Source organism: Manis pentadactyla, chromosome 2 (assembly GCF_030020395.1).
Source record: "Manis pentadactyla isolate mManPen7 chromosome 2, mManPen7.hap1, whole genome shotgun sequence".
Taxonomy (NCBI): Eukaryota; Metazoa; Chordata; class Mammalia; order Pholidota; family Manidae; genus Manis; species Manis pentadactyla.
This window is the reverse complement of record NC_080020.1, coordinates 130,666,062-130,691,662: the sequence shown is the minus strand read 5'-3', so window position 1 is coordinate 130,691,662 and position 25,601 is coordinate 130,666,062. Positions and strand designations below refer to the sequence as shown.

Genomic DNA, 25,601 nt, shown 5'->3' with positions numbered 1-25,601 from the left:
TGGAAAATTCTCTGGCTTCTTCTTCTAAGGTCACTAATCCCATTGTGCGGGCTCCATCCTCATGACCTAATTATCCAACAAAGGCCCCACCTTTTAACACCATCACACTGGTATTAGTTTTTGGTATATGGAATTTGGAAGTCATGTTCCAAATCCTGCTCCATGGAGTTCAGACTGCTCCAGTCACACTGGCTTCCACAGAGGCTGGGAGCCAAAAGGCACTGCCATGGACATTTGTCCTCTTAGACTGATCCCCATCCAAGCCCCATCCCACAGAGCAAAGCCCTTCCTCCCCTATGGAAACCAGAGGCACCAAATACCCCCCCAGACCCCTCTTCCTGGGGCATCAGCAGGCAACCTCGGAAAGACCAATCAGTTGCACCAAACTTGGACTTGAAACAGGACATGGTGACCCAAAAACATTCTGGCAGAGGGTGGCAGGAGCAACTTGGCACTGAGTTTCTGAAGCAGTGGTGACAGTGGTGGCCCTTAAGCTGTGCATCCCACAGCCAGTCAGGAAGGCACCACTAACCTCACCAGCCTGGGTTTGAGGCAGGGTGTCTCACAGGTTCCCGGCTGCTGTTCATGGATCCTCCTGGCTATTTTCCAAACCGCACTGTCCAACTTTCTCAGATATTCTGAGCGCCCAATATACATTCTTTCTTTCTTTCCCTTTAGTCAGCTGTTGTAAATTTCTGTACCTTGCAACAGAACACCCTGATTGAGAGCCACACATGCAAAAATGCACCATCCTTTGAGTCCCCTTCACAACATCAGCATGAGGCTGTTGTGTGTGTAATGTGCTTTATGAAACTTTGAAAATATTCATCAATAGAGGAATTATGGAAGTAGGGAAGAAGAGATTTAAAGTAGTAAATATAACCTGCTCAGACTGGGAAGCAAAAAAGTTATGCCATTCAAAGGGGTTTCTTCGGGAAATGGGGAGCAGTTTGCTAGTTCCTAGCCTGGTTTCCCAATTTCAAAGGTGTAGCAGTCAGAGTCCTACCAGAGGAACAGACTTGGTAGAATATATACATATATGGATGTAAGCATGCACACACACACATACACACACAAATTACATTTATTAAATATATCAAGAGCTCTATTTCAAAAGAACTGGCTTCCACGATTGTGGGAGCTGGGAGGTCCGAAATCTGCAGAGCAGGCTGTCCGAAGACCAGGCAAGAAATGTCTAGGCAGGAGCTGAAGCCACAGCCCACAGGCAAAATTTCCTCATCCTCAGGAAGCCTCACCTTTGTGCTCTTAAAGCCTTTCATCATTTACCAGTTGCTCAACAGCAAATCTGATACAAAACAAACACAAGTGAGATATATTTTGAAATGCCTTTATGTGCAAAATTTTAGTGATACAAATACCTTCAAAAGTAAACCTTAGACTCTCCACCAAATATAAAATCCTATAACACAGAAAGCTAAGCACACAGGATGAATGCTTTTTTATCTGTCTGAGAAAATATAAAAGTGTCACAGAAGGTTTAAACTAAAAAGGTACACACTAAAAAAGAAACAGAAGGGAGTTTTCCATTGTACTTCATATTTGTAGGATCATGGTTTACCAAAACCTTTGTACCCAAAAACAGAGAAAGTATTAGCCACAAAAACTGTACAGACATCAATATCTAATAGCAAAATCAACCAGTAACTTGGGGTATGCTACCATGTTAAGTGCTAAATGTGAGCATGAAATACATGTAATAAAGCTACCTTTATTTTTTGCCAAGGAGCAACATTTTAATAATAATCAAGCTCTGTAAAAAGGATTCACATTTTTATCAAAACAGTATTTTCCACCTGTATCTGAATATAGCCAGTTCATTATTTAAATGCTTGAAAAAAATTGATGAAAAATGAAAATGGTATAAATGCATGAGGAGTTCCTCCTTATTTAAATTGCCTTTATATCGTATATATTAGTTTGAGCCCTTGGGGGTATGGCCTCAGACTATCAAGAACCAATGAAATAATCTATCAAAGCAACAGCTGCTTTCTGGCACTTAGCTGACCCTCCTAGTAATTTTTAATATTGAAGTGTTAAAACAATTTCTTAGCCAAGTTGAAAAGAGCATGTGTCAGTTTTATTTCAAATTTTTTATGAGTAGAGCCAGCCAATTCAAAGATATCCCTTTTATTAGAGATATTTATAAAAAGAGGCTGTTAAGAAAAATTTTCCAAAACTTGGAAATAAGAGAGAAGCTTATATGACTTTTCAATCTTACAATGGAGCTGCATTTAATAAATGGCCCCTCCAGGACTATTAATTTTGAGGGAAATTCACCTTTGTTTGAATCTTTACTTACCGTTGCTTATGCAACTGACTGAAGTTACAGGTAGATTTCTGTCCAGTAAAAATGAAAATGATTTTTGTCTAGAAGAAAAAATAATCACAAACTTACTGTTTTATGTGCGTGCAGGACATTAAGCAGTTCTGTATGTAACTTTGCCTTCTTAATCAAGCATTCTTTCCCTGATGATATTCAATATTTCCATTATTGTTTTCCTATACTTATTCCTATAGTTAGATCTCTCATTGATACATTAATAAATCTTTGACTCATACTGTTTTATATTTATATAAGAATCATCCTTTTATATTTGTTTAAATTATACTTTGATATGATACAATATAAAATATGCCCAGTGGAGAGGGGGCGGAAGATGGCGGCTTGAGTAGAGCAGTGGAAATCTCCTCCCAAAACCACATATATCTATGAAAATACAACAAAGACAACCCTTCCTAGACTAAAGACCAGAGGACACAGGACAATATCCAGACCACATCCGCACCTGAGAGAACCCAGCGCCTTGCAAAGGGGGTAAGATACAAGCCCCGGCCTGGCGGGAGCCGAGCGCCCATCCCGCCAACTCCCGGTGGGAGAAGAGCAGGCAGAGCGGGAGGGAGACGGAGCCCAGGACTGCCGAACACCCAGCCCCAGCCATCCGGGCCAGAGCGCAGGGCCCTGGATACTACAAAAACAGGGCAGCAAGAACAGTGAGCGGGCACCGGAGGCCGGGCGCAGGAGGACATAAGAAAAGGGTGCGACCATTGTTATTTTTTTTTTTTTGCTGTTTTGTTTTGGCGAGCGCTTTTTGGAAGTCTTAAAGGGATAGGGCCCCCAATACTAGGGAAACAGGGCAGCAAGAACAGTGAGCAGGCACCGGTGGCCTGGCGCTGGAGGACACCAGAAAAGCGAGCGACCTTTTTTTTTTTTCTTTTTTTTTGCTGTTTTGTTTTCGTGAGCGCTTTTTCGAAGTCTTAAAGGGATAGGGACCCCAATACTAGGGAAACAGGGCAGCAAGACCGGTGAGCAGATGCCTGAGGCTGGCGCCAGAGAATAAAGAAAAACGAGTGGCCACCTTTTTTTTCTTTTTTTTTAATTAAAAAAAAATTTTTTTTTCCTAATTTAATTTAATTTTATTTTTTTATTTTGTGGTCGTTGTTTTGTTTTGGCGGGTGCTTTTTGGAAGTCTTAAAGGGACAGGGCGGGGCACTTAAACCAGAGGTAGGGAATCCGGGGATCTCTGGGCACCCTAACCCCTGGGCTGCAGGGAGCAGGGAGGCTCCTTACGGAGATAAATAGCCTCCCAGCAGCTCCCCGTACAACGCGACTCCACCACATTGGAGCAGAGGCCCGAACCAGGCCACGCCCACAGCAACAGCGGAGATAAACTCCATAGCAGCCGGGCAGGAAGCAGAAACCGTGTCTGCACCCAGCTGCCCAGTACAAGCCACTAGAGGTCGCTGTTCTCCCAGGAGAGGAGGGCCACAAACCAAAAAGAAGGGAAGTTATTCCAGCCGTCACTTGTCCCAGCTCTGCAAACTATTCCTATCACCATGAAAAGGCAAAGCTACAGGCAGACAAAGATCACAGAGACAACACCAGAGAAGGAGACAGACCTAACCAGTCTTCCTGAAAAAGAATTCAAAATAAGAATCATAAACATGCTGACAGAGATGCAGAGAAATATGCAAGAGAAATGGGATGAAGTCCGGAGGGAGATCACAGATGCCAGAAAGGAGATCGCAGAAATGAAACAAACTCTGGAAGGGTTTATAAGCAGAATGGATAGGATGCAAGAGGCCATTGATGGAATTGAAACCAGAGAACAGGAACGCATAGAAGCTGACACAGAGAGAGATAAAAGGATCTCCAGGAATGAAACAATGTTAAGAGAACTGTGTGACCAATCCAAAAGGAACAATATCCGTATTATAGGGGTTCCAGAAGAAGAAGAGAGAGGAAAAGAGATGGAAAGTATCTTAGAAGAAATAATTGCTGAAAACTTCCCCATACTGGGGGAGGAAATAATCGAACAGACAACGGAAATACACAGAACCCTCAACAGAAAGGATCCAAGGGGGACAACACCAAGACACATAATAATTAAAATGGCAAAGATCAAGGACAAGGAAAGAGTTTTAAAGGCAGCTAGAGAGAAAAAGGTCACCTATAAAGGAAAACCCATCAGGCTAACATCAGACTTCTCGACAGAAACCTTACAGGCCAAAAGAGAATGGCATGATATATTTAATACAAGGAAACAGAAGGGCCTTGAACCAAGGATACTGTATCCAGCACGACTATCATTCAAATATGACAGTGGGATTAAACAATTCCCAGACAAACAAAAGCTGAGGGAATTTGCTTCCCACAAACCACCTCTACAGAACATCTTACAGGGACTGCTCTAGATGGGAGCACTCCTAGAAAGAGCACAGCACAAAACACCCAACATATGAAGAATCGAGGAGGAGGAATAAGAAGGGAGAGAAGAAAACAATCTCCAGACCGTGTATATAACAGCTCAATAAACGAGCTAAGTTAGGCAGTAAGATACTAAAGAGGCTAACCTTGAACCTTTGGTAAGCATGAACTTAAAGCCTGCAATGGCAATAAGTACATATCTCTCAATAGTCACCCTAAATGTAAATGGGCTTAATGCACCAATCAAAAGACAAAGAGTAGTAGAATGGATAAAAAAGCAAGAACCATCTATATGCTGCTTACAAGAAACTCACCTCAAACCCAAAGACATGTACAGACTAAACGTCAAGGGATGGAAAAACATATTTCAAGCAAACAACAGCGAGAAGAAAGCAGGGGTTGCAGTACTAATATCAGACAAAATAGACTTCAAAACAAAGAAAGTAACAAGAGATAAAGAAGGACACTACATAATGATAAAGGGCTCAGTGCAACAAGAGGATATAACCATTCTAAATATATATGCACCCAACACAGGAGCACCAGCATATGTGAAACAAATACTAACAGAACTAAAGGGGGAAATAGACTGCAATGCATTCATTCTAGGAGACTTCAACACACCACTCACCCCAAATGATAGATCCACTGGGCAGAAAATAAGTAAGAACACGGAAGCACTGAACAACACAGTAGAGCAGATGGACCTAATAGACATCTATAGAACTCTACATCCAAAAGCAACAGGACATACATTCTTCTCAAGTGCACATGGAACATTCTCCAGAATAGACCACATACTAGGCCACAAAAAGAGCCTCAGAAAATTCCAAAAGATTGAAATCCTACCAACCAACTTTTCAGATCACAAAGGCATAAAACTAGAAATGAACTGTACAAATAAAGCAAAGAGGCTCACAAACACATGGAGGCTTAACAACACACTCCTAAATAATCAATGGATCAATGACCAAATCAAAATGGAGATCCAGCAATATATAGAAACAAATGACAACAACAACACTAAGCCCCAACTTCTTTGGGACGCAGCAAAAGCAGTCTTAAGAGGAAAGTATATAGCAATCCAAGCATATTTTAAAAAGGAAGAACAATTCCAAATGAATGGTCTAATGTCACAATTATCGAAATTGGAAAAAGAAGAACAGATGAGGCCTAAGGCCAGCAGAAGGAGGGACATAATAAAGATCAGAGAAGAAATAAATGAAATTGAGAAGAATAAAACAATAGCAAAAATCAATGAAACCAAGAGCTGGTTCTTCAAGAAAATAAACAAAATAGATAAGCCTCTAGCCAGACTTATTAAGAAGAAAAGAGAGTCAACACAAGTCAACAGTATCAGAAACGAGAAAGGAAAAATCACGACGGACCCCACGGAAATGCAAAGAATTATTGGAGAATACTATGAAAACCTATATGCTAACAAGCTGGGAAACCTAGGAGAAATGGACAACTTCCTAGAAAAATACAACTTTCCACGACTGACCCAGAAAGAAACAGAAAATCTAAACAGACCAATTACCAGCAACGAAATTGAAGCGGTAATCAAAAAACTACCAAAGAACAAAACCCCCGGGCCAGATGGATTTACCTCGGAATTTTATCAGACATACAGGGAAGACATAATACCCATTCTCATTAGAGTTTTCCAAAAAATAGAGGAGGAGGGGATACTCCCAAACTCATTCTATGAAGCTAACATCACCCTAATACCAAAATCAGGCAAAGACCCCACCAAAAAAGAAAACTACAGACCAATATCCCTGATGAACGTAGATGCAAAAATACTCAACAAAATATTAGCAAACCGAATTCAAAAATACATCAAAAGGATCATACACCATAATCAAGTGGGATTCATCCCAGGGATGCAAGGATGGTACAACATTCGAAAGTCCATCAACATCATCCACAAAAACAACATCAACAAAAACAAAGACAAAAACCACATGATCATCTCCATAGATGCTGAAAAAGCATTTGACAAAGTTCAACATCCATTCATGATAAAAACTCTCAGCAAAATGGGAATAGAGGGCAAATACCTCAACATAATAAAGGCCATCTATGATAAACCCACAGCCAACATTATATTGAACAGCGAGAAGCTGAAAGCATTTCCTCTGAGATCAGGAACTAGGCAGGGATGCCCACTCTCTCCACTGTTATTTAACATAGTACTGGAGGTCCTAGCCATGGCAATCAGACAAAACAAACAAATACAAAGGAATCCAGATTAGTAAAGAAGAAGTTAAACTGTCACTATTTGCAGATGACATGATACTGTACATAAAAAACCCTAAAGACTCCACTCCAAAACTACTAGAACTGATATCGGAATACAGCAAAGTTGCAGGATACAAAATCAACACACAGAAATCTGTGGCTTTCCTATACACTAACAATGAACCAACAGAAAGAGAAATCAGGAAAACAACTCCATTCACAATTGCATCAAAAAAATAAAATACCTAGGAATAAACCTAACCAAGGAAGTGAAAGGCTTATACTCTGAAAACTACAAGACACTCTTAAGAGAAATTAAAGGGGACACTAACAGATGGAAACTCATCCCATGCTCGTGGCTAGGAAGAATTAATATCGTCAAAATGGCCATCCTGCCCAAAGCAATATACAGATTTGATGCAATCCCTATGAAACTACCAGCAACATTCTTCAATGAACTGGAACAAATAATTCAAAAATTCATATGGAAACACCAAAGACCCCGAATAGCCAAAGCAATCCTGAGAAAGAAGAATAAAGTAGGGGGGATCTCACTCCCCAACTTCAAGCTCTACTATAAAGCCATAGTAATCAAGACAATTTGGTACTGGCACAAGAGCAGAGCCACAGACCAATGGAACAGACTAGAGAATCCAGACATTAACCCAGACATATATGGTCAATTAATATTTGACAAAGGAGCCATGGACATACAATGGCGAAATGACAGTCTCTTCAACAGATGGTGCTGGCAAAACTGGACAGCTACATGTAGGAGAATGAAACTGGACCATTGTCTAACCCCATCTACAAAAGTAAACTCAAAATGGATCAAAGACCTGAATGTAAGTCACGAAACCATTAAACTCTTGGAAGAAAACATAGGCACAAACCTCTTAGACATAAACATGAGTGACCTCTTCTTGAACATATCTCCCCGGGCAAGGAAAACAACAGCAAAAATGAACAAGTGGGACTATATTAAGCTGAAAAGCTTCTGTACAGCAAAAGACACCATCAATACAACAAAAAGGAACCCTACAGTATGGGAGAATATCTTTGAAAATGACACATCCGATAAAGGCTTGACGTCCAGAATATATAAAGAGCTCACACGCCTCAACAAACAAAAAACAAATAACCCAATTAAAAAATGGGCAGAGGAACTGAACAGACAGTTCTCCAAAAAAGAAATACAGATGGCCAACAGACACATGAAAAGATGCTCCACATCGCTAATTATCAGAGAAATGCAAATTAAAACTACAATGAGGTATCACCTCACACCAGTAAGGATGGCTGCCATCCAAAAGACAAACAACAACAAATGTTGGCGAGGCTGTGGAGAAAGGGGAACCCTCCTACACTGCTGGTGGGAATGTAAGTTAGTTCAACCATTGTGGAAAGCAGTATGGAGGTACATCAAAATGCTCAAAACAGACCTACCATTTGACCCAGGAATTGCACTCCTAGGAATTTACCCTAAGAATGCAACAATCAAGTATGAGAAAGATCAGTGCACCCCTATGTTTATCGCAGCACTATTTACAATAGCCAAGAATTGAAAGCAACCTAAATGTCCATCAATAAATGAATGGATAAAGAAGATGTGGTACATATACACAATGGAATACTACTCAGTCATAAGAAAACGGCAAATCCAACCATTTGCAGCAACATGGATAGAGCTGGAGGGTATTATGCTCAGTGAAACAAGCCAAGCGGAGAGAGAAAAATACCAAATGATTTCACTTATCTGTGGAATATAAGAACAAAGGAAAAACTGAAGGAACAAAACAGCACCAGAATCACAGAACTCAAGAATGGACTAACAGGTACCAAAGGGAAAGGGACTGGAGAGGTTGGGTGGGTAGGGAAGGATAAGGTGGGGGAGAGAAGTAGGGGGGTATTAAGATTAGCATGCATGGGGGGGTAGGAGAAAAGGGAGGGCTGTACAACACAGAGAAGGCAAGTAGTGATTCTACAACATTTTGCTTTGCTGATGGACAGTGACTGTAAAGGGGTTTATAGGGGGGACCTGGTATAGGGGAGAGCCTAGTAAACATAATATTTGTCATGTAAGTGTAGATTAGTGATACCAAAAAAAAAAAAAAAAAAGGGCAGTTCCTGTGTGTTAACCTCCAAAGAGTTCTACACAAGAGTATAAAGGGCATATAAAAGTGTAGGCAAAGGGTCTGTTTGTGTTTATACAGAGGATCAAAGTCTAATTGGGCTACCGCGAAAATGAACTAAGATACGATATGAAAAAGAACTTCCAACATCTGCACTCTCTGGAAGACTCATGCCAGAAGATGATCATCAAAAAACCCCAACAAAGATCCACGCACTGCTACAGCTGTAGATGCACTCATTCCACCAGTTCCTGGACTTGCCATGGGAATGAGGAAGGAGATATCTAAGCTGGCCTGTGCATACAGTAAAACAACAAATTTGACTGGATCTATACTGTTGGAACTCAACCAAGAATTAGGAGAAGTGCAAATTGTAGCGCTCCAAAATCTTACAACTACAGACTATTTACTGTTAAAAGAACATAAGGGATGTGAACATTCCCCAGGAATGGGTTGTTTTAATTTGTCTGATTTCTCTCAGACTGTTCAAGTGCAGTTGGACAATATCCACCATATCATAGATAAGTTTTCACAAATGCCTAAGGTGCCTAACTGGTTTTCTTGGTTTCACTGGAGATGGCTGGTAATTACAGGTATGCTTTGGTTATGTAACTATACTCCTATTATGTTAATGTGTGTGCGCAATTTAAGTAGTAGCTTAAAACCTATACATGCTGAAGTTACTCTACAAGAAGATATGTCAAAGAAATAATCAATCTTCACATGTTTTCTTCCACCTGCTACTTCTATAGCTTTTCTTCTTCCTTCCTAATTACAACCCTTAAATAGAATTCATGCCTCATATCGAATTTACCGAGTATCATAATTCTTCCAAGTGGTAAAGATACCTCAAGACAAATGCTGGGCATAGAAGCTTTAGGGCAAAAATATGCAAAGAAATAAAAAGCTAACCATTTCAAACAATAAGGCTTCTCTCTCACTTACCAACTCTACATTTCCCTGTATGGCCCCGGAAGATGACTGGTTAGCCAGAGACGGGTAAGATTCCTCAAGGGAGGAACAACCTAAGAAAGGCACAGTCGCAGGGGGGTTATCAGGTGAGAAATTGGGGATCAACAGAGGTGAGGCCTAGAACCTCACCCCCCCGTTCTGAGAGAAATCTTCTGCATCCGTGGATGTTTTATTGCCCTTGTCTAGCTTGGATTAACACATAGTCTACAGGCACACACCTGATCACCTACATTTGCTCTCTTACAACACTAAACTATATTTTCTACCTTTATCTTGTATCTACCTACCACTTCAGCATTTTATTAAAAATAATAATAATAAAGAGAGAAATGTGGTATCCACATATAAATCAAGTATAAAAATCAAATGAGTATTCATATTTAAACTGTTTATAGTTCATAATGCATGAGCAAAACTGAAGGTTTCTGTGATGGCTGCCCTTGTACTGTTCACCATGTAACTTATTCACTATGTAAGAATTTGTTCCCCATGTAAGAACTTGTTTGTTATGCCTCAGAAGATTGGAGACTGACGAAAATTAGGCTTGTGGTGGATTAATGATTGTGCATTGAGCATTGACTCCCCTATACAGAATTTTATTGTTGTTAACAACCATTTGATCAATAAATATGAGAGATGCCCTCACAAAAAAAAAAAAAAGTATACACTTCCAATGGTAAAATAATAAGTAACTGGGATGTAATGAATATAGTCAAGATATTGTAACAGCTTGGTATGGTGATAGCTGGTACCTAGAATTGTCATGTATATAAATGTTGAATCACTATGTTGTACACCTGAAACTAATGTAATGTAATACTGTGTGTCAACTACCCTTCAATAAAAAAATAATTATCTACAAAAAAAAAAAAATGCCCAGTGACATCAGATTCCTTAAAAGGCAGATGGTCATCTGAGTGGGTGGGTAGGGAAATTAGCTTCCCAGGAGGATTTCTAAACCTCCTTAAAGTTTATCAGAAAATTGCTCAGAAAGGAGTCATAAATAATGTCTGCAGAAACTTTCTATTCCAGACCTTGTTTGGGACAGTTTTCTTTTTCCGTTACTGTTTTGAATTTGGAAACAGTATGTACACAGTCCACATCCATTGACAGAAACAGCCATAGAGTTACACTCTTTCACAGGATTATAGTACGTGGAAGAATATCAGGAAGAAATATGCTAGAGAATTCCTAGAATTGAGACCTTAAACAAGTTCTCCTGCCAAGAAAGAAGAGACTTTGTCACATGTGTCTGACATGCTTCATAGTTTTTGTTCTGCTTTCTGAAAATTCCAGCCAGAAAGGGAAAATTAATTTCAAAACACCTCCTCTTTGTCAAGCCACTTTGATGAAAAGTAACAGAAAGCCACTCAGGTGGGCTTAAGCAAAGAGGATGAGGGACAGAGAGGATACAGGTGCCTCTCAGGAGCCCGGGGGTGGGAGGTACAGCCTGGATGGAAGCATCCATGAGCTCCTGTGTGTCTCCACAGACCAGCCCCTCCTGGCTCCCGCCTCCCTCTGCACAGCTCTCCCTACAGAGCTTTGCCTCCATGCACACGGCAGCACATGTGGTCGCACAACCCCAGTTTACAAGTCCTTAGTTCAAGCCCCCAGCAGAGACAGACCAGCAGGCATGTTCTAACTCCCAGTTCCTGGAGAGAGATCTTGACTCTAGCACTCATCCTGGGCCAGTCAGCCCTAAGGACCCATCCCTGCTCAGGAGAGGAAAGGCATGGAATTTGGCAGACACTCAGCAGGTATCTGCCACAATCCCAGAAGGACCACTTCAAGGATACAAGACTATCTTCTCACTCTCAACCTCCATCTCACACCAGAACATTCCATTCATGCCTTCATTCATTCATTCTTCAATCAAACGTGTTGTAAGCCCTGGCCATGTGTTAGGGGCTGCACTCGGGGTGCGGGGGAAGAGATACAATCTCTGCCTTTTTGTAACGGTCAAACAAAGGAGGGTTTGTAAAATTCACTAAATTCTCTGAACAAATAAAGACATTTTTAGCTCAAGGAATATACCTTTTCTCCTTAATAGCCAAACATACGAAGAGTTCAGATTTCTCTCAAACCAGCTCCTTATTTGATCCATTGACCCTGGATGTGGCTGCTGCAGACTGGCCAACAGTCAAGCTGTCTTATCTTTATGCCAGTACTCTTACATTAAGATAGTCAAGGTCAGTCTGGATAGAAAAACTTCTTTTAAAAGTAATTTAATGACACAGTTGGATGTTGAGAGACTTAAGCAGTATATAAAGACTTAAATAAAATTAATATTTTATTTTAATGTAATATTTTAAGCTTAAATGAATCTCACCTTTGGCCACTCGTTGTTATTGTTACTGAGACAACTGTGGTTCAATCTCTCTGAGCTTGCTCACCAGGGCAAAAATGGTGTTTTAAGATCTTGGGAGAACCCTGTTTCTTTTGAAGTGACCCTACAAATGTTTAGGTGAACTTGGGGATAGATTCCCTCAAGACTAAACAAAGTATCATAAATCAGACTCCACTACACTAGACGTTCGTGATAACGCAAAGAAGGCTGGGCACCAGGGTCTTTTCACCATTGTAAAGAAGGGGTTTGCTGAGTAAATGAACGGTATACACAAAATTTATCTGAGGGGGAAAAAATTAGCCTGTTGAATCCTTCTGTTAAGTAGTAATGGCTTTCAAATACCTGTAAGAACTACAGAGAACTGTGTATTCATACATCATTGACACATTAATTGGAAAGCATTTATATATTCATCAAATCTGATTCCCTCGGGACTCCTGCTAGGCAATGCTTTACTATCCTGGGCCTAATTAGTGTGTATATTTAAAAGTAATAAACACTGTACCTCTTTTTTTTTTTACATGCTCAAGTTCATTCATTTGTCTGAATTAGAAATACAGATTAGGTGTGTGTATGTGTGTGTAAATATTTGGAAACCTCTCTCAGTTTTCCTTATTTAAATTGCCCTTCCCTCTCCCAGGTAATCTGACAGGACTGAGCATGGGGTGTCCAGCTGATCAGGCCAGGACAGGGCCAGGAGCTGGGGTGAGGTGTTCTGGACTTTGGTGGGCCTGCGGACACCCAAAACAAGGGTGGGGCAGAACACAAAAGTGCAGAAAAGCTGACAACCAAAAAACCATGGGGGGAAAGTTAGAGTCCGTCGGCCCTAAGGAATTCTAGATTGAGACCTAGAACTTTTCCAGGAAGATGAGAACAGACAGAGATGGCAGCCAGGAAGGGCTTCTGGTTGAGGAGGCATGGGAAGTACTATCACAGGACACCGCAGGCTGTGGCAGCTTGCTTTTGGGAGCACTCAGGGAGCCCTTGGCCCTGACTTAAAAAGATATCTCACAAGCAAATTAAATGAATGAACAGTCTACTAGCAATCCTTCAGTGACAGGAAAAAAAATGCAATGGAGTTCATCCCTCCTAGAAACTTCTACCTTCAGAGCAGGTTTGAGTAGCTTAAATTCAAGCAACCAAGACCTTGCTTGTGTTCTAGGAAGCTTACCATTCAGGCAATGTTCTCAGGTTAAGCGGATGAAAGGAGAAACAGGTCACGCAACCGGTAAGTGACGAACTTACTCTATTCTAGCTCCAGCTGACAGAATCTTTCTCGGGTAGTTTTCTGAGAAGTGTAGCTAAAAGTTTTGGCTTTTCTTTTTTTAATTTATTCTTATTTATTTCAGTCTTATTCTTTGGTATCCTAAGTAAATGTAGCCCCTTTAAAACTTTCTCAAAACAACTGTTTATGAATGAAGCCAGTATTTGGGAAAGTTCATTGCCAGAGAAGGAACGCACAATGCTCTTGCTAGTCTTCACTTCTCCAAAATATTCCTTAATTTTCCTCTAATCATGGCAGAGGTGGTAGTGTATATTTTGTAATGTGATTAGAAATAGTGAGAGTCAAATCCTGGGCAAGTTGGGGACCTCTTACCATCATTGTAATTCATTATAGAAAGGCAGGAATTATATCACTCTCTTCAAAACTAGCTTTCATTAAGTGGATTTTCAAAGAGTTTTCAGTTCTAACAAATATGTGTCTGTGTCCATTAATAATAATTTCATTACTACCAAATGGCACACATCCCTTAAATTGTGGCAAGACCTGTTTCCCAAATTCCATGGGCAGAAGGGACTAGAATGTACAATCTGGGTTCTCAATTTACTATGGCATTATTTCAGTTTGCTTAAAAGGCTGTGCCACACAATAAGAGATGTAATGAAGAGGGTTAATGTTTAAGCTACTTTGAGTGTGCATATTTTACCAAGATCTGATTTAAAATTCTGAAAAGCACAGATGGTTGATCAAATACAAGAACTGTGATGGATGGAAGATCACATATGAATGCTGATCCCAATTACAAACATCAAATAGCACTTAGATTAGCATTCACTGTATTGTTGTTTTGGTTTTTTGCAACATGAAGTTAATGGCTGATGGTATTACAGTTCAATGATCCATCAATCTGTTTTGTGAAAAGACTCATACCCTCCACTTCCTTCCCTCCTGTTGGCAGTTTAATTGTACAGAGGGTGTGAGAAGGTCAGTACCATCTCCCCACTCACTCTAGAGGATCTTTCCAAGACCCTTTGTGATACTGTGGCTTATAATAAGAAATAAATATTTGGCCTTTTTTCCTAAAATTCTTGGAATTTCCAGTGATAAGAGTTGCCTCTTATTCTGTTAATGAGACAGTAGTGGGAAAGATTCTAGGTGTGGGGCTAGTTGCCAGGAGAACCATCCACGCAATTAGAGGGCTGGAACTTTCCATTCCACCCCCTGACCTCCAGGGAAGGGAGAGGGGCTGGAGATTGAGTTCAGTCACCAACGGCCAGTGATTTAATCAATCTTTCCCATGTAATGAAACTCCAGAGAAATGCGTAAAGAGACATGCAGAGGGCTTCCGGGTGGGTGAACATGTGGAGATGTGGGGGGAGTGGCGGGCTCAGGGAGATCATGGAAGCTCCGGCCCCCTCCCCAGCACCTTGCCCTGTGCATCTCCCCATGGCTACAGCCTTTTATAATAAACCAGTAATCTAGTAAATAAAACGAGAATATGTCTCTGGGTTCTGTGAGCCACTCTAACAAATTAATAGAACTCAGGAGGGGGTTGTTGGAATCTTTGAACTATAGCCAGTTGTTCAAAAACAAGGTGATTCTTGTGAATCGAGCAACCTGCACTTGTGACTTGGTCTCAAAGGTGGTGGGGGGTGTTTTGTAGGACGGAGCCCTTAACGTATGGGATCTCACAGTAAATCCAGTGTCAGAATTGAGTTGACTTGTATGACACCTGGCTAGTGTCAGAGAATTGCTCAGTGTGGGGAAAAAAACCCACACGCTGGAACTGGAATCAGATCCACTAGCCCCTTCTGTTTCGGGGCAGTGAATTGTGGAATTCCTCCATTCTCGTCTCCTCCAATGGAAAGAATTCAGTAGTAAGACCTGATAGGGAGTTAAAGCCACACAGGGTTTTTATTTAGCAAAGCAAAAGGAAAGTGCGCTCCAGAGACAGGAGTGGCTGACCCCAAGGGTGGGTAGCCACTCACTGTGTTTTACATTGTGTCTTTTATGGGCTTTGTTTGGTTTCCTCCCTCCCATTTGTCATTCTCACACTATCTTTTGGATTGTCTTGCTTCCTCCCCTTCAGCCTCAGAGCAAGTTTGCTTTCCACATTCTTCCCATGAGCATCTAAGAGAAACCCACGGTGGGGCCAAAACCACAGTGTAAATGATACAATAATGATATGACGAGGGCCTCGGTGTCATTACGACAAGGTCTTCCTTAAGTGGGCATGCGCTAAAATCGGGAGGGTTCCAGTGACCCGTATTTTCGCTTATCAGTTTGTGCTGAACTACAAAAGGGGCTGGCCTAAGGGAGACAGGGACGTCTCCGGCCGGAGACTGGCTGGCCTGCCGCCCTCCCTTCTCCACTCCTGCTCATGTCTATCTAACTGCCACTCTAACACTTCTAACTCTCATGTTTGGTAGTATGGTAATGAGTCAGCTAATGAAGCCACAGCCAGCCCTTTGCAGCTGGGTGGCCCTGCTGCCACCTCTCCTTTCTGGATGTTCTGCCTCCTTTCTATGTCTTGCCTGTTACACTCCCTGCCTATGAAAACAGCCCACCTGTAGGCTCAGCCGGACTTTGAAATCACTAGAACTACAAGGAATCCCAAACCAAAACTTAGCCTGGGCCTTGCATAGGCCTGACTCTTGTTCTAGGCACAGAGACAGAGGGGACACGTGAAAAGATGTCCAACATCATTAGTCATTAGCAAAATGCAAAACAAAACTGTAGTGAGAAAGCACTTCACACTAGGATGGCTCCGATAAAAAGAAACAGATAACAAGTGCTAACAAAGATGTAGAGATATTAGAGCCCTCATTTATTGCTGCTAGGAATGTCAAATAGTACAGCCACTTTAGTAAACAGTCTGATAGTTCCTCAAAGTGCTGAACAGACTTATCATATGACCCAGATATTCTACCTTTAAGTAGAGACCCAAAAGAATAAAAATATATGTTCAAACAAAAACTTGGACACAAATGTTCATAGTAGCATTACTCATAATAGCCAAATATGGAAATAACTGCTGAATAATATTCCATTGTGTGGAAATACCACATTATCCACCTAACTGGTAAATGAATAAATAAAATGTGGCTTGTCTACACAGTGAAATATCATTTGGCAATAAAAAGGAATGAAATACTGATTCATGCTAGAACATGGATGAGCCCTGAAAATACAATCTGAAGTGCAAGAAACCAGTCACAGAAGACCGCATATTGTATAATTTCATATATGTGGAATGTTTAGAATAGGTAAATCCATAGAGGCAGAAAGTAGATTAGCGCAGTTCACTGGAGGAAGGAGAATGGAGAATGACTCCTAATGGGAAGAGTTTTCCTTTTGGAGTGTTGAAAAATATTCTAAAATTAAATTGTGATGATAATTGCACAATTCTGTGAATATCCTAAAGATCATGGAACTGTGTACTTTAAAATGAGTGAATTTCATGGCAGGTAAAATATAAACATCAATAAAGCTGCAAAACAGAGAAAGAAGAAACACTTCATGTGACTTAAGGTCAAATTAGTTAGTCACAATTCTGAACATAATTACAAACATAACAAATCACACCCCCAACAGAAATAAGCCTTATAAAAGCAACTATTTTCTGAAGGCAACAGATTACCTTGTGTGGCCCATTCTGGGAATTAGAGTCTTGAATTTGATAGATAGGAGGGAGCCACCCAGATTAGAAAATTATCCATAACAATACTTTTGGATTTGCTAAGAAGGACTGAATTTACACCATGAAATAAAAACTAAGTATAGTTTACAATATAATTGACTTAAGCCTAATTACATACCCCAAATGCTAATGATATAGAGTAGGAGGAAATGAACTTGGAGTAATTTCTGACTTCCCTACTAGGAACAATGTGAGGGTAAGAAAATGTTTTTGTTCCAGCCATATTTTTTCGTTGTGCCGACTCATGCTGATTCTACCCGGTGTCTCTGTGCATCCCATAATACTCCTCTCTCAGTCTGCTCAGTTCTCAGATGTCACTTTCTTATTGCAGAGCCTCTAGTATTTGCAGAAATTTCTCATCTTCTGCTCAAACTTTACTTATCCCCTAGGACTTGATCAGCAGCATGCTTCAAACAATACAAACCCAAAAGAATCTACCGATGATTTCTTACTGCCCATGCGGTGGCTTGGTTTCTCTGTGGGCACATGCTCCACCTGCTTACCGGCCCTCAGCTGGCCACTGCGCTCTGTCTTGTCCTTTAAAGTCCTGCATTCTGCCCATTCAAAAGCCTGAAAAATTCCTTCACTTGGGCAGAAAGAATGATTTAGCTCAACCTACCCCAGAATCAGTGATTGGGGGTTCCTTTTAGATGTTTCTGGAAAGACATTGACACAGAGGCTGACCTGGGTGGTAATTGCTTCAGTTGGCAGTTGGGATAAGGGGACAATTGGGCTGCTGCATGAGCCCCCTTTTGTTCCTTCCTCCCCACCTCTTTCTCCCTGATGCCATTCTTTCTGGACTGCCGGTTCTCCAGGGCCACCGTGTTCACCCCGGCCTCCCCAGGAGAGGAGGTTGTAAGCGGGGAGTTTACATCCTGCACTGTGTTTCCTGTCTTTGGGAGGGGGGTGGAAAAGTGCACCCAGTCTATCTGTCAAAAGCAAAGGAAAGTGGAAGAGCAATAGTGCTGAACAGCCCCAGGGTGCAGGTGGAGAGAAGAGTTGGGGGCAAGACAGCATATTCTGCTCTGTAACTGCCTAAACCCTGACAGCAAAACATTTCAACCAAGCTGAGTGGTTCCACCACACATTCATGTTTTCTGTCTCACAGCTGGTTTCTGAATGCTTCTTGACAATCACTTTCCTAATCACTGCATGGTTTCCTTTCCGGTCCTCCTACAGCTGTCCTGGGCCTTCACGCTTCCCTCAGCAACCCACCTCCACCCCTGCCCTCTTGTTCCCAACAGTGGATTTCACCTGCAGTGGAAAAGAGACACAATGGGCTGGGACCTTCTTGACTCCAAGTCCCTTCCTCTATTCTGACTTGGCTCACCCTTCCTCCTTCTAGTCTGCCTCAGGGAAGAATCCTGGACACCACTAGGGATTCACCCTCCACCCCTTGTAGGATAACTGGGTTACTGCATATATGAGGATTCAAATCCTGACACCACCCCTCATCAGCTCTGCAGCCTTGGGCAAGTGTTAACCTGTCTTCTACTTCATCATCTATAAAATGAGCTAATAAGAATACCTGCCTTATAGGGCAATGATAAGGATTTAATTAATTTTAATTTATCTGGATAAAGAGTTTAAGACAATGATAAACTGGCACATAATAAACCTCTTAGGTGTTCACTATTATTCTTGTTGTGTTTTAATATTAACGTGTAGTAATTACTAATGCACATTAATATCAATAATAGTTCATTATTTGTTTGTGAATCTTCAAAAGGGGAATGTCAGATAGCTGCAGCCCAAATTCTGTGATCCAGGGGCACAACCCCAGAACAGCATTGTACTGCACACCTGCATTGAAAACCATGTCTTCTTTCTCACTTGCTCCACCACCGAACTATTTCCAAAGCATTGTGTCTTGTAGCCACTTCCTCCTGTTGAATGCTCTCTCTGTATCTCTGTAATCCACTCCCCCACCCAATACTTCTACAGAGGACACATTTCTTGGATGAGCTCCCAAAGTGCAAGCCCATGAACCTTGTCTGGGTTCTCCTACAAGACTACCACAGGCCTGGCCACTGTCATTGTCATCTTCCCAAACTCCCTTCTCCCTTGACCCCCCTGACATTACTACTCTTTCTCTCTCTGCCACTCTAAACCTACTGTCTTCACCAGCTTCATTATTTCCCCCAACCCCAACACATAGCCACTGCTCTGTCCCTGGTCACCATCCCTCCTTCTCTACCCTCCCTCTTCAGGTCCAGTGACCTTCAAACCAGTGTCCCTTGGACAGTCCAGCCCACAAGTATTACCCCACTTTCACTTGCCAAAGTGTCTCATGTTTGGACAACAAATTACATAGTCACTCGATGAGACAGTCCCCACTGTCACAGCTTCAGCCGTCATGGCCAGGCACTGGTTGTGATGGCCAAGGTATCTGGCAATAATCCAAACCAGCTCCCCTCCATTCACAGGCAATTGACATTTTTTCTTATGTAAGAAGCCACACAGTGCGGTCCTGTTGACCTGCTTCCAGCCATATTGTTGACCCCCCATCATAGATATGCTGGAACCTCCAGTGCACGCAGATGACTCCCAATCTATGCAACCATCCTCTACTTATACACTGAGCCTCAGACAGAGCATTCCCAAGCCCCTGAACGGTACTGCCAATCACTAGTCATCAAACACCTAAAAACCAACTGGTATGAAGCCGAAATTCATATCATTCCTCTAACTTGATCCTTCTCTAGTCCCTGTGCCTGTTTGCAACTTGTACCAGCAATATCATGGTGCCTACCCTCCTCATCCCACCTTCAAAGGGAGAAGGCCACACACACAGCCCTGCTAATGAGCTTACCGGGTAATTTGAACCAGAGGACCCTGTACACCCCACCACAGCTGATGGGCCCCTGGAGGCAGCCACCAACACAGAGGCTTTCTGTGTGGCCTTCGCCCTGGATTGCCAGACTTCTTTCAGCAATTCAGAGTTAGGAAACTGAAAGTCTGACAGATTTACCCACATGAAGCAACCATCAAAGAGCGTTGCCCAATCAAGAAAATAAGACAGACTGATAGGGGATGGAGGGATACACAGAGCAATAAATATGAGATGAAACAAGTATGGTAAATGTTGAGTAGCATTTTGTGGTAGGATATGGGAATTTGATGTCAAGTTCTTTCTACTTTGCTGCATGTTTGAAATTGTTTATAATAAAGTTCAGGAGCTGGGAGGGATGCATCAAAATGTGTCACTTCTGAAGTGATTGGCCTACTAAATACTTCTCAATTATCTACTATGCTAAGTGCTGGGGATTCAACATGAACAGGTACTACAATGCCTGCCCACATGGAGTCTACAGTCTAGCGAGGTCAACTTTTATCACACAAGTAAACATATAATTACAGAGATAGGGACTTCAAAAAGTAGCACCATAGTGAGATTAGAATAGGGACCTGACTAGTACAAAGGACCCTTCCTTAACAAAGTGATATGTAAGGTGGCACCTAGAGTTATCAGTGTTAGATTATAAGGGCAGAAATCTTTCCAGGCAGAGCCATAAACGTGGCCATTTTTAAAAACCGAGACAAGAGCCATGTTCCCAGAGTGCACAGAGCACAGGGCAGTCAGCAGGGGCTACATCATGCAGACACCAGGAGGGACAGATGTGGTCCTGGGAGTGGCAGAGAAGCGATACATTAAAGTCACTTACAGCCTGAGTCTGAGGGAGCAGAAAAGATGCCTAAGCAAAGAAGTCTGATTGGGAGAGTAGAGAAGGGAAAATGCAGCAGAAATAGAAGTCACGCTTTCCAGTTCATGGGGGTGTGGGAGGTGGTGGCTGGGCCGCAGGGCAGCCGGGGTTCCAACTCCAGTCCTCATCCAAGTAGATCCTCAGAAGCAAACTCTCCTCTCTTCATGCCAGCCTGGAGCACAGCATCCCCAGGTACACAGGCCCCCAAGCCGGAGGCTTCCCCCCACCTCCTTGGCTCCTCTCAACTCCGCACCCTGTCCTTGACCTGCATCCCCTAACTTGGTGTTTGCAGTTTCGTTTCCCCTGCTGCTGCCTCTACTTCTGGACCTGTCACCAGTTCCCGTTCCGAGCCCCATCCAGCTCCTGCCCTTAGACTCAGGGTTTTTGCCAACAGCCTCCTTGTTGCTGGATCCTGTGGGCTCCTTTCAGGCCTTTTCTACTTGGCCACTCAGCAGTTTCTAATTCTATTGACCACACTCACCTTTTTGAAATGGCTTCCTCCACTTCCAAGTCTCCATACCCCTCTGGGTTTTCCTTCTGCCTCTCTGGCTTTCTCCTTCTCAGTCCCTCTGTGGGTTTCTCTTCCTCTGCCCATCCCAGGAATGCTACTGTTCCTTGAGGTCTGTTTCAAGACCCTTCCCTTCCCTACTTCTTGGATGGTTCATCTAGTCCCATAGCTTCAATTCCTTTGTCCTGTAGGCTCTAAAGCAGTGCTGTCCAGTACAATTTTACAATTGTTATGGGTTGAATTGTGTTTCCCAAAAAGATGTCTTCAAGTCCTAACTGCCCTGCCTCCGGGACATGGGAATGTGACCTGAAATGGAAATAGGGCCTTTGCACAAGTGTTCAAGTTAAGATGAGCTCATCCTGGATTAGTGGGCCCTTATATCCAATGACTGGTGTTTTTATAAGGATAGATTTGGAGGCATGCATACAGGAGGGGCACTCTATGAAGATGGGAGCAGAGACTGGCATGATGCGGCTAAGGAACACCAAGGACAGGGGGCAACACCAGAAGCCAGGAGAAAGTCACAGAACAGACCCTCTCCCAGAGCCTCTACAGGGAGCGTGACCTGGCTGACACTGTGATTCAGACTTCTTTCCTCCAGAGTTCCGACAGAGGGAATTTCTGTTGCTTGAAGCCATGCAGTTTGCGGTCATTCATTATGACAGCCTTAATACAGCACTGATGGAAATGTCCTGTATCGGCGCTGTCTAGTATGGACTCGTTAACTACATGTGGCTACTGAGCACTTGAAATTTGACTCATATAACTAAAGAACTGCATTTAATTTTTTATTTCATTTTAATTCATTTAAATTTAAATAGCAACACGTGAGGGGTGGCTACCACCTTGGGCAGCACAGCGTTGGCCCCACGTATCCACTGCCTGCAGGGCAGTTCCTCTTGGATATCCCACGAGTAACTCAAGGTCATTCAGCATGTGCATGACATACGTCTTCCCCTCAAAGCTGCTCTTTCTATTCTCTCAGAGGGGATGCCTCTTTCACAACTCAGAACCCATGGGTGTCCTCCTCGGCTCCAACATGTAGAAGGCCCAAGTCTACTCCCTAAATAGTTCAACTCCTAGGATCACACTAGTTAATGTGGCAGGTGGGGCCCCTCCCACACCTCCTCCCTGGCCACACCCTCTTGATCTCTAAGTGCCAGTTTTATGCTCACATGCCATTCTCCCCCTCACCCAATCCCTTGTCCTGATAAAATTATTTTAGGGTTCATCTTCTCCAGGGAGTCCTCACGGGAAACTCAAAACTAGATGAAGTGCTTTTTTTGGGCTTATATATTCTGAACTTTCCTACTGCAGGAGGGCTAACCTTGCACTGAAATAACCCCTTTCTCTGGTCTCCCCATGACCAGCTGTACCCACAGTTAGCCCTGTGCTTGGCATACTGCAAGCACTCAGCATTTGAAGAATGAGTGAATGAGTGAGTGAGTGAACAAATAAATGGAAAGAACTAAGCAGGACAGGCTATCCGGGAAAACTCTTAGCATTGTTGCTAATTATGGATACCAGAAGAAGCAACAGAAGATAGAATAGATTAAAAATTTACTTATGTGAAATCTTACTTTTTATGCCTAATTACCATGCAGTAAAAGCAAGGATTATGTATATCATTAGATGTGTCAGATCAACTTGGTTGGGTTTTATTTCATTGTAATAGTGATTTATGCACATATTCTTAGACTACATAAACTATTGTGGATGTAGCTATTGTCTGCCCCCAACCTTGAAAATTTTTCTTTCCTCTCTTCCTCATTCCATAGTCTCTCCAACATCAGAAACACCATGGAAATAAGCAATGGGCAGAGAAATGAGCGATCGCTTCTGACCATGTAGAATACAAAGCAGTTATGACCTGATTGTAATGCTGACACTGTTGATAAGTTATTCATCATCATAATGTACTTGACAGCTACAGAGGGTTTCCCGAGCATCATTTCATTTAATCATCTTTTCAACACTGTAAATAATTAAAATTCTCAGTTTTAGTGCTTTGTTCTCGTAAGTGTCAGTGTCCTGTTCACCCAGGTTTGGGCAGAATGGGGCTTAAAGTCAACTACATCTGAAATTACACTTAATCAGGTGTGTATAAGGCATTTTTTTATTCATACCTCATCAATAACACCGCAGGGATTTTGATTGTATTATCCCCTTTCTGCAGACAAAGCAACGAAGGCTCAGAGGGGCTGAGAAACTTGCTCAAGCTCTCAAAAATGGGAAACAATGGCTTTTCAATGTGCAATTTTTGGCTCCAGCACCATGCTTCTCCCCACTTCTTTTAGTTTATGCCAAATGGCCTGTTTTATCAGGAGAGCAGGAATAAAGACATCTCCTAGCTAGGAGGCTTGAGAAAAGGAGGTGAAAGAGGTTTCAAACAGCTGCTTCAGAGTCACCAAAGGATCTAATCTGGGTAAAGTATAAGAATTTTAAATATTCCTGAGAGCTTGGCCAAAGAGTTTATCTCTCATAACACATGGTGGATTAAAGATAGCCAAAAAATTGTTTGTCCCTCCTCACATTGAAAGGAGGGACCTATTTCCACTTCTCTTGAATCTGGGTGGCCTATGACTGCATTGGACATTGGAGCACATAGAAAGTGATGTTATTTTACTTCCAAAAGTAGGCTATAGCAGCTCAGGGTCTGCACCGTGGTCTCTGGGAGAACTGAGTTGCCATGCTGGCAGCTCATGCAGCCCCAACTGGGCCTGGCCTGCAGCCATTCTCACAGACGTGCCAGGCTCATGAGTGAAGCTGTCCCGGCCACCCAGACCAGCCCATCTGCCAGCAGAAGACCACCAAGAGGCTCACTGAACACCACATGGAGCAGAATAATTGCACAACTGAGTCCTGCCCAAATTCCTCACACACAGAATCATGAGCCATAATAAAAATGGCTGTTGTTTAATCCAGTATGCTTTGGGATACTTGGGCACACAGCAAAAGGTAAGTAGACCATACCACAAGTGCAATTTGTAGCTTCCTTCTCTTCATGGTGCCAAACAAATAAATAGCACAGGGCTGGGCTAATAAACAGTCATAACTAAACAAACAAGGACTCTAGTCTCTCGCATGGCAACCCTCCCAACACACACACACACACACACACACACACACACACACACCCAAGATCACGGCAAATCGGTATTTCAGACAGCCTTGCAATGACTTATTTGAAATATCACCCATAAAATAATATTCCTCTGAAAGTTATCAAACACTTGCAAAAAGAAAAAGCCCATCAAAGCACAGCTTGAGATGGATAGGACAGTCTTTCCATAGTTTTGCCATGTCCATTTTTGACACCCAGCAGCTTTTATACTCTTCAACCCAGCTTTGAACAAGAAATATCTTTTTACTCTGCCCTTACATACATTTAATAACACCCAGATATACAATCTCTTTTCCACACATTATTTCTCCCATTATTCAAGTTTACCTTCGGATGATGCTAAGGTGAAAATAGAATTTTCTGTAGATCCATCTGACAGTGTAGGCCAGGAATGCAGAGCAGCTAAGTGGGAAGGGCAAGGAGTCACTAACCTCAGCGGACAGAACAGTCACCCAAACCGCGCAGTTAGCAGAGCAGAAATGCTGCAGCTGTTTGCAAAGGCGCCCGCAGTATTCCTGACATGGCAAATCATGCCGGTGATGTCAGACTTCTTTCTTAAACAAGAGTGAAATATGAGAAGGTGAAAAAGTACATGACTGTTGGAAGATGTTTTCCCTTGTTTCAGGAACTATTTTCTTATGTGACTATGTTTTCCACACTTCCAGGTTTCCCCCAGGTCTTTGGAAGTTTACATTTCTTTTCAATCCTTAAAAAACCTCCCAGTCGGCTGCCCGAGTTCTCGGTTATCTCACCACGCTGTCAAACAAGTCACTGAGCAAGGAAAATGACTCACCGGCTCTAAAGAAAACCTAATTCATTGAATTAGATGTTGGAAAAGAACCTAAGTGAGTCACTGTATCCCTCACACCTGCTTCACAGCACCACACCTAGACCACTCCAGCCAGGAAAGAAGGAATCATAT

The 25,601-nt window shown here is 42.3% G+C and overlaps 1 long non-coding RNA gene across 1 annotated transcript; it reads right to left on the bottom strand.

The window, feature by feature from the left end:
* Positions 1–840: 840 nt before the first annotated feature.
* Positions 841–25,237, bottom strand: LOC118918133 (uncharacterized). The gene is made up of 3 exons (XR_005027012.2): positions 25,007–25,237; positions 2,321–2,388; positions 841–1,306 (listed from the first exon to the last, which is right to left on the bottom strand). It is a non-coding gene; the product is annotated as an uncharacterized LOC118918133 (long non-coding RNA).
* Between the last annotated feature and the right edge of the window lie 364 nt (positions 25,238–25,601).